The sequence below is a fragment of the Chaetodon auriga genome, chromosome 14 (genome assembly GCF_051107435.1).
Source record: "Chaetodon auriga isolate fChaAug3 chromosome 14, fChaAug3.hap1, whole genome shotgun sequence".
NCBI lineage: Eukaryota > Metazoa > Chordata > Actinopteri > Chaetodontiformes > Chaetodontidae > Chaetodon > Chaetodon auriga.
In genome coordinates this window covers 5300376-5317049 of record NC_135087.1, presented here as the reverse complement: position 1 = coordinate 5317049, position 16674 = coordinate 5300376, and the positions used below count along the sequence as shown (strand labels likewise).

General features: G+C 46.3%; 1 protein-coding gene across 1 annotated transcript in view; it reads right to left on the bottom strand.

Moving 5' to 3' along the window:
* The window catches only part of efna2a (ephrin-A2a), a 74886-nt gene that overhangs the window by 24529 nt on the left and 33683 nt on the right, over window positions 1-16674 (bottom strand). The gene's annotated exons all lie outside the window — the stretch shown is intronic.

Sequence of the window (16674 nt, the reverse complement as noted above, 5' to 3'; positions counted from 1 at the left end):
TTTCTGTCACACTCGCAGATGCGCGGTCTGGGGTCGGTATTCTCATTCAAATGAAGATGGAATTGCACATTTACTTGCGCTCACAGGTTCTGATGCTCTGCAGGATTTCTCATTGTCTTAAGACAAACTGAGTGGCAACCACCGTGGCTAATTGAAAACTGTTGCTTATCTGGAGCCGAGGTGCATTCTGCAGGTGTGTTTGCTCAGTTGAGTGGTATCTCAGGCTAACACACTGTGCTACAACTGTACTCCACCATGTTTGCCAGTTATCTGGTACCAAATAAGTGACAACATGACTGCGAGCAGTTAATCGGACTCCGGGGTCTGTGTTTAACAAACCTAAGTGAGGGATAACGGAGAAAAACCTTCACTTTTACTCCTCCTCCCAGACTCAACTTAGGAAAGCTCTTAAATTTAAGGGAGCTGCAGAAGTCTCTGTAGACGACGGCGGTACACAAACGGAGGCAAATAAAAAATATGTTGATCTGAACAGGTGATTGAATGTTACACAAATTTTCCTTTTGTGTTTGCATTAATCAGGGGTGCAAACATTGATGCATTGAATAAACTGTCCAATGTAGACGCGGGGTGAATCCTTGTCTCTGATTTGCTATTCCTGCTCGTAACATACGTGTGATTAATCACGTGATCACTTCAGAACTGCTACCAGGTTACTCCTAAAATAACAACAATAAATGTGTCTTATACTTCACACACAGCAGGAAACCTCTACACTCTTTATGTATTCTGAACGATTCTAAACACGGTTTCATAAACACGGTCACAGGCTTCCACAGTTCCCCAGAGAAACCTTGTGAGGTCACAGACGCTCCATCCATATTTTTCTACAGCCTAATGGATTTAAGGCCTGTGTGAACCTGTGAGTCAGAGTCTGAGTCACCGTGATTAAGACTCTCACCTCATAAGAGCTCCAATGGACTCCTAATCCAAGTACGGGTTTGACTAAAGCACGCTGATTATAAATGGTAAAAGGACGGCATTTATAGCGCTTTTCTGCTCTTACCGACCTCTCAAAGTGCTTTACAGCACGAGCCAGCATTCACCCATTCACACACACATTCATACCGCGCTGGCAGAGGACAGCGAAATCCATTCACACACTGATACTGACCGCTGACGGCTTGCCATCAGGAGCAATTTTGGGGCCAAAACACATTTTGGCATCTACTCTGCAGGGGCCAGGGATTGAACCACCGACCCTCTGATAAACGACTGCTCGTCCTCCTGGTTCAGGGGCGGCTGTGAATTCTGCAACACTGAGTTTTGTATATTTGGCTTTTTTTTTTTTAGAAATTACTCACATTGAATGGCCTGAATGTGCGAGCGATTACCGTCAGGTGGCGACCTCTGGTGGCTGTAGTCATCATGACGGGAGCAAACAAAGCGACAAAGCCCCTGGAGGGAGGTCGGGATGCACATATGGGTCAAACAAACATGACTTTCACCCAGGAGACCGATGTTCGTGCCCCCACTGACTTACGTACATCCATCACTTAACTAGCTCACTCTAACCTAAACCGTAATCTTTTCCTAAACCTAACCAAGCAGTTTTGGTACCTAAACCGAACCAAAGTGCGGCTGTAGTATGTGATTTTGGGAGTTACTGGCTAACGAGCTGTCATTTAGCTATGAGGATGTGTTGTTGTGTTTAATGGTACTCGACAAATGAAGCAGCCAAGAGGAGCCTATTTTTGTAAGGAGCTGCGAGGCAGGTCAAGGGTTTAAAGCTCCAAATTTTGTCTCTGATGAAATCACCGTAACACCAATTACACTTGCACAGTTGCCTCCAGCTTGCACAAACTAAGACGCATTTCAGCTGAAGGTGTAACGCTTTTACTGGTCAGTAAGATGTCAGAAAGGAAGAATTTGATATATTTTTTTTATCTATGTTAGTTTACCCTGCCTGTGCTACGAGAAGGTTTATGGCAGAGCAAGGGTTAAGGCTTTAAGAGGATGATGTGTGTTCAGTCTTCTTTTCATTGTGAAGAGAGAGCGAGAGCTTTTTTTCCCCCTTTTAAATGGGAACACAGCTTTTCTCCACCGGTGGCCAAACCTTGACCCTCAAACTGATCTAGAAATAGGCATTCGCTAAGGGAGGAAAAGAAAGAAACACACTCACACACATAAAGCCTCCAGCCTTTCCTTTCACCACACACATCCACTTCCCACTGCCTGAGCGTGGCTGCGTATAGTGCACCGACACACACACACACACACACACACACACACACACACACACACACACACACACACCAGCATGGTTTTCCACTTTCACTCTGGGGAGAAGGTGAACTCATATTGTCGACTGCTGAGTAAAACACAGCAGAATATACACACACACTCATGCACATACACACACACACATATATGCAGGCACACACACACACACACACAAACATGCACACAGACCCCGTAGACACAGACCCAGACTGTTGTTCCAGATGTCTCTTTTTCCTTTTTTTTTCTTTTTTTAAGTGTTTCCCCGGAGATTGGTTCACGGTGGGCAAAAGATTTCCAAAAGAAATTGCACTTGTGTGTGTGTGTGTGTGTGTGCACATGTGTGTGTACCTCACTGTCTGTTACTCACCACTTGGCTGTATGTCTGTACTGTATATTTCTGTGTCTTGCAGTACAGTACGGTTTACTTTGAGTCTGACTATTTTCAGATCAGAACCTCAAGATGCAGAAAACAGGATAAAAATAAGCAAACTGGGACTTTTTCCAGCGTTGGCGTGTTTTAAAATCAACACATACGTGAATATAAACTTCACGAAACGCTGGGGGGAACCTGTGAGGAGATTTTCAAACCCTCTCGGTTTGTTGTCCATCGACGTGGCCGCTCTCCTACGGCGACTCCACGCTGAGCATTGGGTTAATGAAACATTAACAAGTGAAATGCTGCAGAGCAGAGATGTTAGGGCGCGTCTTCAACTTGAAAACGAAACCGAAGTTCACAAACGCCGCTTCAGCTGCAGGCAGGGAGCCGACGCTACACAAATACGATTCGTGAGACAATCTGGTTTTGATGAGAATAGCACTCAGACTTCTTAATGTATGCAAACAGAGTCCTGCTGCTTTAGCTCTCAGCTCTCTCCTCATTTTCCTCCCCAAATCTCCTCTTCCACCCAACTCCTCCATCTCCTCCTTCGATTCCCCCCTTGACACCGCGAGGGCTCTGCTTCAGGCCGGCGCAACAGGAAGCGAGGCCAGAATGCGACAGACTGCCTCTGGCTGGTCGGCGGAGTTTACGGCTCCTGTGTGGCTGTAGCTGTATGAACAGCTGCACAGTGGGAAGCCGTGACATCTGTGTTTACCAGGCACACAGAGATGTAGCCTGCACAGAGGTCTCAACTTTTTACTGCCTTCATTTCATGCTACAGTGAAATACTGCTGTTGTTCTGCCCCCCAAGAGGAGACGGTAGTAAAATGTAAATTTTGCTCTGTTTTTAGCTGTCTGGCAGCATACAGTATGAAACGGTAACAAGCAAATAAAGAGTTTCAGCTGCAGCTCGCCTGTTGAGATCTGTTTTATGACAGCGTTAAATAATGAATGTCGGATGCTGCATTAATTCAGAGCTTAGGTACAAATTAACAGAGAAGCTGGACGGATGCCCGACGGTAATATTCCTCACACCAGCCTCACCAATCGTGACTCATGATAGACAGTACACAGCGCTTAATAAGTGATTAAAATGTGTATTATCTCAGTATTAATTCGCTGCGATGGGGGCAGATATTCAAATTACAGTTAAATAATGGAAAAAGAGAATGGATTTTCACTTAGGTTAAAGATCTCCTCATCTCAGAGTTCAGCGACTTTTTCATTTAATTGAAAACCACTTCCTCGAATACAATTAATTGAAAAAGGAATAGAGCCTTAATTTGGAACTAAGGGCCCGTAACTGTGGTCAGCAGTGAGACTAATGGCATTCTGCTCGAACAGAAAAGCCTGAAAAGTGGACCGAGAGTTGTTTGCCTAAAATTCCCTTGGCAAAGGAGGCATTGATCCTCAGCAGCAAACTTTGCAGCCCTGCTACAAACAGAGACTAAATGGGGGCACGAGGAGAGAAAAAAATCTAGATTTTAGTTCTTAATAGAATGTTGGGCAGCGGGGTAAGCGCCACGCCTGAATAATTCACTTTAGCCAAACTGTTGCTTCGGGTTCCATTCATTTTTAATGCTGTCTTTTGATGTTGATTAATTAAGCAGTGCTAGCGCTGCTGTTTCTCTGCTGTAGCTGCCTCTTGCGCGCACGCCCGCCGCGCACACGGGCAAACACACTGCTGCTCCTTCTTCCTCTTTTCCTCTTCTCCCTCGCCTCTATCCCTCTAAACCCTAAAGCCTTAACACCCCCCCCCCCCAACCCTGCTCCCCTCTCAAACATATTCACACACACTCATACATATACACAGGAATACACACAAGCTGTACGCTCACACACATTTACAGTGTTGCGCTCACACACGCACAACCTCTAACACCCCTAAGCCACCGCCAAAAAAGTGTTAAGATCTGTAAGTCTTAAAAGTCTTTTCTTTTAAGGCAGTTTGGGAGGAAGATGTGTGTGTGTGTGTGTGTGTGTGTGTGTGTGTGTGTGTGTGTGTCTGTGTGAGTGATGAAGGGAAGATGTGAGCGAGAGGCGGGGGGAGTAGGAAAGGGGAATGCCTCTCAGCAAACACATAGCGGATTAGCGGAGGTGTGTGTGTGTGCGTGTGTGTGCGTGTGTGTGTGAGAGAGAAGAGGATGAATTTATTGTTAGAGTCTGTACTGTACGTTACAGCTCGGGGGCTGGATGTTAATTAGAAGACATGCACGCCTTAGCTGGTGGTGGTATCTGTGCGCGTTCGAGGGCGCGTGCGTGCCTTTGTGTGTGTTGTGTGCTTGACTCTTTCATGTCTTTTTAACCAATGAAGACAAGAGCAACTGTGCACCGTCCAATCAGCACCCTGAGGTTTATAAATAGAGGTTAGCTGACTGGATTCCTACTTGTTCTTCGTGCAATCTTCTTCAGATTTGCACCAAATCACACTTAATAGCAGGACTGCAGGTCGAGCCACAGGCCAAGTTTGAGCTAGGTGTCAATTAGGCGAGCTTATAAACGCCCTGGTTTCATAGTGCGGGGACGGCTTAGTCGTGGTGAAACATTTAGAGGAAATTGTTCTAAAATTCAGAGAATGACAGTAAGATGATAAATGGGTGGCCATGCATGTGCACACACACACACACACACACACACACACACACACCTTAGAGCAGGCTCAGCGTGACAAGGGACCGCCAGAAAAGCAAGTGAGAGACACTGACATTCTTTTTCACTTTCCTTGACTGGCTCCTCGATGGCCCTTAACACACACAAACACCCTCACACACACCCACAGAGAGAGAGAGGGAGCTATTTGATTTGGTCCTGATAATGAAGTGTCTCTGTGAGAGAGCGCGAGGCCATAATGCCGGAGTCTAAAAATACCTGGCCAAAAAGCCCCCTGTCATGTTACATTGATCTTGGTATGATGGTGTGAGCCTTCTTGATTCCATCAGTATCTCTGTTACACAGCTCGGCGCTATAATAAGAAGACGGAGACAAGCAAAAGAGAAAGAGAGAGAGAAAGAGGAGAAGGAACGTGAGCATGAATCTTTTACCTCTGCTTTTCCAATTCACCAAAAAGTAAAGGTCTGGCGGTAAAGGTCTCATTTATCTTGGCTAATAATCGTCCCATGAGTGCAGGAACAAGAGGAAAAGAAAGAGGATTCACACCAGGCCGAATCTTACCTGAAACTTTTCTTACAAAGAGCACATACTTGAATACACCATGGGAAACAATTAGCTATGCTGCAGCCGAATCCAACAACAGTCTTAACTAAATGATCTCTCTGAATCCAGCTGTCTACGGTTTATTGATGGGCATTATTTGAGCACAATAAGTCCTCCTCACGTACTGCGTTGTTTGGAAATCTGAGGATACACAACCAAAAACACCCAGGGAGCATCAAATACACATTTATCAAACAGACACAAAACCAGTTACAGAAGGTTGAATTATATATTTCTTCCATGGCCTAAGTGCACGATGTAAAAAAAAAAAAAAAAAAGTACAAAGGCAAGACTCAAAGTAGGACAGAATACTAAACAGCATCTATTCCAAGCTTAAAGTGCAGCCGCCTCACTGCAGCCATTACCTGCAGTTAATCTAACAAGTGACTGTGTTTGCATCAAGTAAGCCGAACTCTTATCGTTTCCACCGGCTGTAACAATCCAAATAGTCACACCACTCTCGCGCTATCTGTGTGAAAGAGCCACAATTGCAGCCATTTGTCAACCTCGCAAAAATGACAACCGACCACTGTTGCCAGAGTGGAGGCTTTGTCAGATGACTGCTGTTGGTTACACTCGCTATTTTGATGTGTTTCTGAGTTTTCTCAATCCCGGACCTCATGAGATCGCATATTTGGCCTAAAAATGTCTGCGGTGCGTCTCCCGTGGATGTACAGTATTTATTTAAATCTGTGCCTGAATTACTTCTTCCTGCTCGCTTGTTTGCGCATCGTGCCCAGAATACATCACAGCGCCAGCAGACACTATGGAAGCTCCGACGGCGATGCGAGAAAAACTCTCTCCGGACCTTTCTTGGCATGATCACATGTTGAAGCCTGATGGAAACAGCAGCATTTTTGTGCTGATGTTGCCGGTTTGGATTTCTTTTATTTCACCAGATTGCAGCATTGTCTTCTGCTCCGGGTCCTACGCACAATCAAGGCTGTCCAAAAAAAAAAAAAAAAAGGCTTTTATTGTGAAGCAGCCACAGGTGGTCCTTCGCTACAAAGGTTAGCAACCAAAGTTAGGACCTGGCTGTTAAATAACAAGCTATTGTGCGCACCGCCAAGGTTAACATCACCTGACCTTGATGCTGCACGCTCTCCGCTGTGGCCCACATGAAGGACTCTGCTCATGTAACTGTGCTGAACTCATGTGTGCTTCAACGGGGATAAATGGTTCGTTCGTCAATGTGAAAGAAACCCGCGTCTAATGGCTGCTTTCTGCCGTAGGAAGCAGGACTGTCTGTCTCTTTTACGTGATTTCTGTTCTGTCTGCACGCAGTCAGTCAACAACGCTGAAGCTATCAAGAGCTCTTTTTCTTACCTCACCGAAAAATCTGTTTGCTGTCAGTCGCTCTTGTGCAGCATGAAAAACAACCGTCACAGACTTGAAAACTGCCTGAGCTGGATAACACAGCCGGGTGTAGTAAAGCCCACATTACTTTAGTCAAATTTGCAGTTTTATTGCTACTTCACTGTGTATGTCACAATCATCTTGTGCCCTTCGTACTGTCAGTCTCTACAAGTCCTGCAACTGGAGCCAAATCGAGCTATCTGTCAAAAATTGTTCTGAAATGTATTTTTCAGCCATGTTTCGCTCAGACGGAAAGCCACAACGCGAACGCTTGCTGTCAAATCTCATACACTGTTGTCATAATCAATTAAACACTCGCACTGCAGTTTAAGGTCATAAAGTGTTACTGCGGCACTTGTTGTGTGGGAAGAGAAGGGCCAATGAGCCATGTTGGGAGCCTAACCTACAGTTTTGTGGGAATCCATGATTTTGAAGCGCACAGCAAGGAGTGGAGAAACAAACTGTGTGTGGAGGGCTGCATGCTGCACGCAGGATGTTTTTTAAAAAAAGCTGTCAGGCTCACAAAAATAAGTCTAAATGCTTTTAATGGAGCAGAGCGTGCCGTATTTCTTCGGCGCGCGCCAGTAAAAGCTCCTTTTGGGTTTGCAGTCGCGAGTATCTCTGAGGGTCCAGTGGGCCACTAATGGTGTGGCTTGGGAACAGAGTGTATCAGAGGAGAGCGAACAGAGAGAACACAGAGATCACACAGGGCTCGCGCACACACACACACACACACACACACACACTCACACACACACACAGAGTCTCCTTCCAGGCTCACACACATCACTCTGAGACGGTCCTACAGGAAGACACAGAAGTGCACCGCTGACTGTTAATGTTGAAACAGAGAGGGTGCGACATGTGAGCGAGTAGGTGCAGCGTGTGTGTGTGCGAGTACGAGTGTGTGTGTGCATGCAGCCCCTCAGCAGGGGATAACAGCTGGCACGCTGAGAGCCCCCAGAAGCCGCGGCATAGGGGAATGATCATTATGCAAACACACGTGCTCGCCTGCGCACACACATACTCCTGCACATCCCTGTAAAATTAAATCTAAAATGCTGCACCTCTAAACTTGCGTGTTTAGAAAATACTGTCACAACCACTTAACGCCTGAGAACTAATTATAAATATGCGTAAAATGAATATGCATAATGACTATACCCCACTTGCACTGATAAAAGAAAAAGCTTGGAGAGCAAAAGCTGAGTGTGTGTGCAGGTGTGTGTGTGTGTGTGTGTGTGTGTGTGTGTGTGTGTGTGTGTGTTCCTTTCCTCTCCCTTTAATCTGCGTATAGGGGTAGTGGTGGGAATCTGCACACCATGCTAAATCAATACACTCCCGCCTGCTTTAGTATGCTTTAGTGTGTGTGTGTGAGTGAGTGTGTGTGTTCGCTTGAGAGTGTGTGTCTTAGTATGCAGCTCAGATACAGAGAGAGAGAGAGAGAGAGAGAGAGAGAGAGAGAGAGAGAGAGAGAGAGAGGTTACATAAGAAGAAAGAGGGACACACTTAAGTGGTTTTGACCTTGGGTACATCTTCCCCCCCCTCCCACCCCGGTCCAACCACCCACCCACCCTCCCCCTTCCACCGGCTAAATAAATAAACTTTATTTAAAGCCCGAAGTGCGGACATAAAGGTTCGAACTGTGTGTGAGCATGAAGCTGATGCGTTTGTTCATATAGATTAAGAGCCTCAAAGAGAAACAGCATCAAACCGAGGGGACTCTGGGATTCTTCCTCCCCTCCCTCTCCATCTCCTTCTCCATCTTTTCCTCCTCTCTTTTGCTGTCTCTCCATCCTCCCCTCCTGCCAATCTCCCCCTAACCTCCTTTGTTCTCTGCTTGTCGGTCCATTCTTATGCCCTGCTTAGTTTGGCCTGCTTCACTCCGCTTAAATCTATCTATCCTCCCCTCCACCGCTCCACCCGTGTATCTCCTCATCCATCCAAATCCCCCCTTCTCTTGCTTAGATTTTCTTCGACTACACTTCTCCTTTCATCTCGCATTCCTTTTCTGCATCCCTCCTTCCGTCCATCCTCATCCCTCATTCTGAGTGACCGCTGGTCCCCCAGGCGGTGAGCACATCAGACTGGCAAAGCTCTATCTTCCATCACCCGCCATCTCCCTCCCCTCCACGCTCTCCATCTCTTTCACTCGCTCTTTCGCTGCTGGCAGCATTGGCAGCATGACAGTGCTTTCCCAGGGCAAGGCCTTATGTAAACAGCCCCATAGCACCAAGCAGTGTGTGTGTGTGTGTGTGTGTGTGTGTGTGTGTGTTCGTGTGTGCGTACATGTGTGTGAGAGGGAGCGTTAAATTTCCTACTATGTGTGTTTGTGAAGAGAAAAACAAAAGGCAGGGACAGAGTGTATTTGTGTGTGCGTTGCATCATGCGAGTGTGTGTGTGTGTGTGTGTGTGTGTGTGTGTGTGTCAGAAATGCCTGCTAATAGCTGTGGAGGTCAAAGTCGCTCAAGTCGCTGATAAAGAACACAGATAAAGGTTAGGATCTCTCTGTACCCACCTTCTGAGAGCGTGAAGCACGCTTGCTCGCATTTCCTTTCTTTTATTCCGCAGGCACATTTTGTCGATTGAAGATGATACGGTGCCTGCCGTTTGATTGGTTGACAAAGCTGTCTTTGATTGGCCCTCCCCCGGGCCCGTCCCAGCCACGCTCTCGGACGACCTTCAGGAAAGTTTACCAAACTTTGCTTTGATTTACCCCCTCCTTTTTCCCCTTCCCTCCTCTTCCTCCCTCTCCTTGTCTCCTCCCTCCAGCCTCCTCCCGGATTCCTCAAACAGTCGACAGCCTCTCCATGATAATGAACAGCAGCTCAATCTGTACAGCTGACAAAGCGCAGGAGGAAATCATAAGGCTTCCATAGCAAGCGCCGCTTTATTGCAATCTCATCTCAATCAGCGGCAATCAGACCGTCTAGGCCGAAATATTAGGGTCGTGCTGCCCTCCTACCACACGGGACGGGCGCACAGCTCCAGTCTGGATTTAAACGTAACATCGCTGATGGCTGAGATAATTTATGGTGCTGTTTGAGGATGATGATGATAATTTTTCTGATGCTAAATAAATTCCAAGATGCTGAGTGTGCTGCGAGAATGATGTGAACCGCTGATGAATTCATGCACATCATTATAACTTTCTCCTGACAATGGTGCCGGGAACAGCCTGACATTCGGAGTACACAGCAGAAAAACAACACAGTCCCACGCACACACATTCATCTCTGCACCAATTTATGCTGCCAACTTTTTTGCCAGTCTTTCTTTTTTTTTCTGTAGGTCCGTCTTGATATTTTGAACGCGTGACTCCATTCATTTCTATAATGCTGCCAATTATGAAGGTGATACTGACCTCTGCGGATTCCACTGGAAACGTTTGCGAACATCTCCCCGCTGATTCGCCAACAAACTCCCCCTCTCTGCAGCAACTTTGACTGTTATTGACAGAAAGGCAGAAAGACGCCTACTGGCATCTAAAGATAGCTGGAGAAAACCCTTATGCCGCTTTGAAGTGCTAATTGATGCTATCGTAGTTAGAATCAGAGAGAAGTCCTCGGCTGCCGCCAATTTGTTGTGGTTTATTTTCCAAGAGGAGTAATCTTGATGTAAGACTTTGATCTGTCTGAACCTGGGTCTCTTCGCTTTTTCAGCTCTGTGTTCTAACACAGCTTCTCGCCCAGAGCTTATTAACCTTCGCCTTATTTACCTTACCCCTTTTTATCTGACTTTATTAAAGCGTATAAACTTCCTGCCTCTGTTGTGTTCAATGTCAAAAACCTCGGTGTCCTCTAACCTGGAGGAAATGTGAGTGATGCTGAGAGGCTGCTCTGTGAGTGTGTGTGAAGCTTTTATGTGTATATTCGCCCGTGTTCCTGCATCAATTACCCATCTGTGAGCGATTGGAGTTTTTTTCTCTTTGTGCGCAGGTGTGTGTAGTAGGTGTGTGTTTTGGTGTGTGTATGATTGTGTTCCTGCCTCAATTATCTACCTGAGCAGAATTTGTGCCTGCACATGTCTGTGTCTATACTTGTGTGGGTGTATGAGTGCACGCATCAGAGGATGCATGAATACCTGTGTGCATAAATAAGAGTGGGTAAGCATTAGCGTGTGTGTGTGTGTGTGTTTGTGAGTGTGTGTTTGTGTGTCAGAGAGCAGTGCAGTGTGGAGCAGAGGGCCGGCCCTGTCTAAGACTGGCAGGCAGAGTTATTCACGGATCACGGCAGACATATGGGCAGACTGGGACTCACTGAAGACATGCCCTTACTGCTGGGACTGATACAATGAGATAAACAGATGTGGAGGAGGCCACACACACACACACGCACACACACTCACGGAGACATTTGACAGACGCGCACTGAGACGTTTGACAATCGCACACGCGCAGAGACTTTTGAGAGGCTCGCATACACTTCGGAGGGACATGCGCAGATACACACACGTGCAAACCAACACACATAAGCACAAAGTGCATGAGCAAACTACACACAAAATCCACAACTCTGCAACAACAAAGCAACTTTTCACACATGTGCACATGAGCATCCAGTGCGTGCACAAACAAAACCCCAAACCAGAACCCTTGTGGGCTGATAACTCAACAGGGAGCTCTTCATCAGAACGAGCGTGCCCTTATCGTCTCCTGTTCCAGCTCAGTGGCTCCTGCACACTTTCCAGCTGTAACCCCTCACTAACAACCCTATTTCTACCCGCTGCCCCTGGGCGCTCTCTGTAGGTGCAACTGATACGCTTTCTTTCTCTAAATTCCTCCACCAGTCCCCCCGCTCGCCTTCCCGCTCTCCCCCAATCTCTTCTCACTTCTTGTCTTCGTGCCAACTGTTGAATGGCAGGTGGGGGTGGTGGTGGTGGTGGTGGTGGGGGGGGGGTTGAAGGATGCAGCCAAAGGAGCGAAAGGGAGCAGGAGGAGGCGTGCGAGGGTTGAGGGGGTTGGAGATTTGTGGAGAGGTTTCCATTCAGTATGCCAGCTGTCCTGAGAAAAACACACACAGCATCGACTGGTGGAACATTTTCTCCCAGAACAAGTGTCTCAGATATCCACCGTCTCACCGTTATCTGTTGGCAGGCTTCACAGAAGCTGCACGGCGAGGAGAAATTCATAAGGCTACAGCTGACCTACATTGGAAATGAGAAGGGACGGACCATTTGCATATGGCATAGAACGATAGGTAGCCAAAGAACCTGGCTCAGATGTGGAAGCACTGAAAACATGCCGGAGAGCACTGATCTCAAAGATGCGTAATGTTACTCCCGTTCGCTAAATTAATTTACATTATCTGAACAATGCAGCCGGCTCCTGACATACCGCGTGTGTTCGGCACAGCATCGAATGAAGCTTTAACACCAAAGCCAAGCTGAGTGGACTAAATCACCAGTGTTGCTAATTAAATCCATAGCTTTTAGTATCAGAGCTCACCTCACCGCTGACTGAAACTGCCCGCTCAGCCATGATATGACTCGCTGGTTAAAAGCCTCGTGAAACACCATGAAAACCACAGGAACAAACATGGTGCAATAATGGCTGCAGTTAGGTCGTCACTAAGCTGTTGAAGAAGTTATAATCCAAGAGTGAAGTGAAGACATTTTGAAAAATACACTTATTCGCTTTCTTGCCCAAAAGTGAGATGAGACTGATACAACCTCCGATGTATTTAAGCTGAAGCCAGAAGGCACATGGCTTAGTTTAGCATGAGGAGTGGAAGGAGGGTGAAACAAAGTTAAAAAATACACTTCCCAGCACTGCTAAAGCTCACTAATTAACAGGTTTTTATCTCATTTGTTTAAAATGTGCAAAAACAAAAATGCTAAAACACCAGTTTGTGATTATTTAGGGAATTATGCGCTATAACCACTCCAGATACTGACAAAACTGTTGTTCACAAAATAATTAATTCTCTGTAAAACCAACAACGGTAATTTTTACATTTCTGTTTGTGCCTGCATTAAACAAACAAGACCTAATGGGTTAATTAGCCAGCGAATAATTAGCCACGGAGGAGCTAGCAGTCATATTTTTGCACGTTGGACAGGGCCAAGCTAGCTGTTTCCCCCTGATCGCAGTCTTTATGCTAAGCTAAGCTAACTGGCTGGATCAATTGTCCATCTGATTCTTGGCAGGAATATGAATAAGTCCCAAAATTTCCCAAAAAGTGGTGATTCGGCAATATGACCCGCTGGATAATAAAAAAAAAAAAAAATGCGATCTGTTGAGCTGAGCTAGAACTAGAAAACCTGTCACAGTAAAGCTAGAAAAATGTCACTTTTTTATACTTATGGAGTATATTTGAACAAAGAAAACAAAATCTAAAGACCAAAAAAGTAGGTCTCCCTAAACAAACAGTCTTAAAGGTATCTAAGAACTTTTCTGAGGCTCCCCCCCCCAATGAAACACCCACAAGAGACAATTTTTAATAAAGCAAAGCTCGGTTTGCACAGCGAATCGTTTGAGTTTCACCTCTACCAAAGGAAAAGGGAAGAGCCAGAGGAAGATGTGGAAAAATAAGCATGGCAGCGAGAGATAAAGAAAGGGGAAAGGAGCGAAAGGAGAGCAGAAAAAGCAGAAAACGGCAGCGCAGAACAGGCAGAGCTCACTGCGAGTAATTTGTCAATTTCGGTGTGTGGATTTTTAGTTTCTCCCAGACAAAGAAAGAGGAAGAAGTGAGAGAAATGAAGAAGAAAAAGGAGGAGAGGGAGTGTTTTGATGCTGAGTTCTGCACCTGGGAACCTGCTAAGGAAGCCTGTTTGAGTGTGAGAGAAAGCCTGTGAGAGGAAAAACACTGCGCCGCGTTTCCATGTGTGTGTGTGCACGCGCACGTATGCTTGTGTAACTTGTGTGTGCGCAGATGTTTCTATTTTGGTGGGTATTTTTTTTGCTCTGTGTGTGTGTGCGTTAGAGATAAAGTTTGTGTGGGAGATTGAGAAAGAGAAATTGCAAGACGGAGTGAAAGAGGTGAAGATAGACAGATATAGAGAAAGGTGAAGAGCCGGGGAGATAAACTGATGGAAATAGATGGCTGCAGAGAGCTGCAAAGATGGAGAAAGTGATAGACACGGGGTACAGAGAGGGAAAGAGGGACCTCTGGGAGCCACTAATTCAAGGAGCTGCTAATGCACACATCCATGAAGACCTGGAGCTTCCTCTCCAACTACAAAGGAGTCTGCTCTGTTTTCCTCTGAGGATGCCCAGCAGCACTCCTAACACTGTGAGGTCTTTGTTTCTCTCATTCCCCCCCCCCCCCACTTCTCCCTCCATCACTTCTTTTCTCTCCCACTCTCTTTTTCCGCATCTGTACACCTCCTAATCCTCGCTCCTTTCTTCCGCCGAATTGGCGAGCGTGTCTCTTTTATTTATTCATTTGCTTCTCACCTCCGTTTTATCCTCTCCTCTTTTTTCTCACCTTTCTGCCCCCCCCCCCCCCCCCCACTCAGTCAGTTTATCCGTGTCTTGCATTGTGTCGCTGTTTGGATTTGGACTGTTTGCTGTGTAAAACGTCTTGTTGCTCTATTCTGTGTAACGCAGAGTGTCAGAGTTAATGACTGTTTACATTGCTGCAATTATTCATGTGCGCCGGCTCACTAAGGTAAATTCCTCATGTCTAACATAAGCCTTCCAGTGGGAGCTTTTATTCAAATTAACTTAACCTGGACGGTCAAAAGTTTGTGGACACGACTCGTGAACCACAGCTGCTTTTCACAGTGTCAGCTAAGAAAACAGCATGCAGTGATATTTTAGACAACAGTGGGCTTGTTGTAGGTATTTGGGGAAGGCCCTTATCCTGTTTCAACATGATGATGCCCCCCCCTGCACAAAGCCAGGTATATCAAGAAATGCTTTCCAAGTCTGGTGTGGCGGAACTTGATTGGCCTGCCATCAAGCCCATTAAACTGGAGCGCCGACTGAGAGCCGGGCCTTATTCCTCAGCGTCGTTGCTCGACCTCGCTGAGGCTCTTGCAGCTGAATGGGAACAAATCCCTTTGTTCCACAGAATAGTGGAGGCTCAGTAGCACAATAATGGAAGAATTTTGGGATGAGATGAGATATTTGGCTGTTCACCTGTTCACATACCACCTAGCAATGCTAACTTTGCAGGGATTGCGATGCTGTTGCATATTTCAGTGAAATATCTCCAAACTGAGTGGTTGCAGTGACAAAAACCCCTGAGGATGAACCTATTGGCTTCAGTGATCTTCTGAGTTTTGCTCTAGCGCCAAAATGAGGTTTCCATTACTGGTTTTCAGCAAAATTTTATGGCAACTTTTGGATGAATTGCAATAACTTTTTTGATCTATTAACTTTGCATCTAAAGCCAGTGTTTTATTTGTCCAATACTCTTGTTTACCCTCCGAAAGCGGCGTGATCAGTACGTTTGAAAAGATACATACGACTATTTATTTAGACAAAAGCATGCAGAAAGATAGCGTGAGCTCAGTGCCATATAGTGTAAATCTTACTTGTTTCCTTTTGTGTTTAACAGTTTGACAAAGAAAAACAGACACAGATGAGCCGGCGTTACTCTACACAGTACGTATGGCCGACTCTCAAGGGTTTTTGTCTGGTCACGTTCTTGTAAATGTACCTACCGATTAACCCGATTCAGATTCCCAACATCCCCCTCGATTCGGTTTGCTCAGTCTGATTCACTCGGGCCTCATTGTTTCCCTCTACGTCTCTAATTCCCTGTGTTTCTCTCTTTCTCTCTCTGTCATTCCACCTCCCCCTCTTTCCACAAGCCCCCCTTGCTTTTCTTGGTAATCCTAAATCGGGTGAACGGAGATGGAGTTTTCTCATTCTCTCCCCTGGCCCCTCTGCCTTTTATTCCCCCCCCAAATCCAAAGCTTCCTCTGCCCCCTCAATCCAACAGGATGCTCATGTGAAAGTGCAACGGCTGACCCGCACAAACACGAATTACGCGCTAGAAAAGGATGCTCTGAACATACACACTATACAGACGCATCAATATACACATAATGACTCCCTGAAGGAGCCCTATAGGGGGAAATTTGCCCAAATTCCTGCCTCATCCCAAACATTCCCAGCCAAGTCCGGCCCTCTGTCTGCTCAATTCCTGCCGGCATCATCCAATCCTGCTCTCCTTTCACCGTCGGAGCATCAGAGGAGCCAATCAGATTAGTCGTGGAGAGGAAATTGGAGAAGGTTTGGCAGCGAGTCATCAAGCCTGCTTTTCCCTTTCATGTTCCTCTTTCACTCGCACTCTTCCTCACACACACACAGATATGTGTACACACACACACACACACACACACACACACACACATTCATGGATACACACACATGCAGGGGACAAGAAAGAGAGTTGCCCTGGGAGACAGAGGCCTGGGTGAAAGAAGGATGCTGGCAGTGAAAGGGCCTGACCCATCTCTTGGCAAAGAAGAGCCTCTCACCCCCCTCCAATGCACTGAAAGGAACAGCTAAACAATGCAGGGCAAAGCATTCT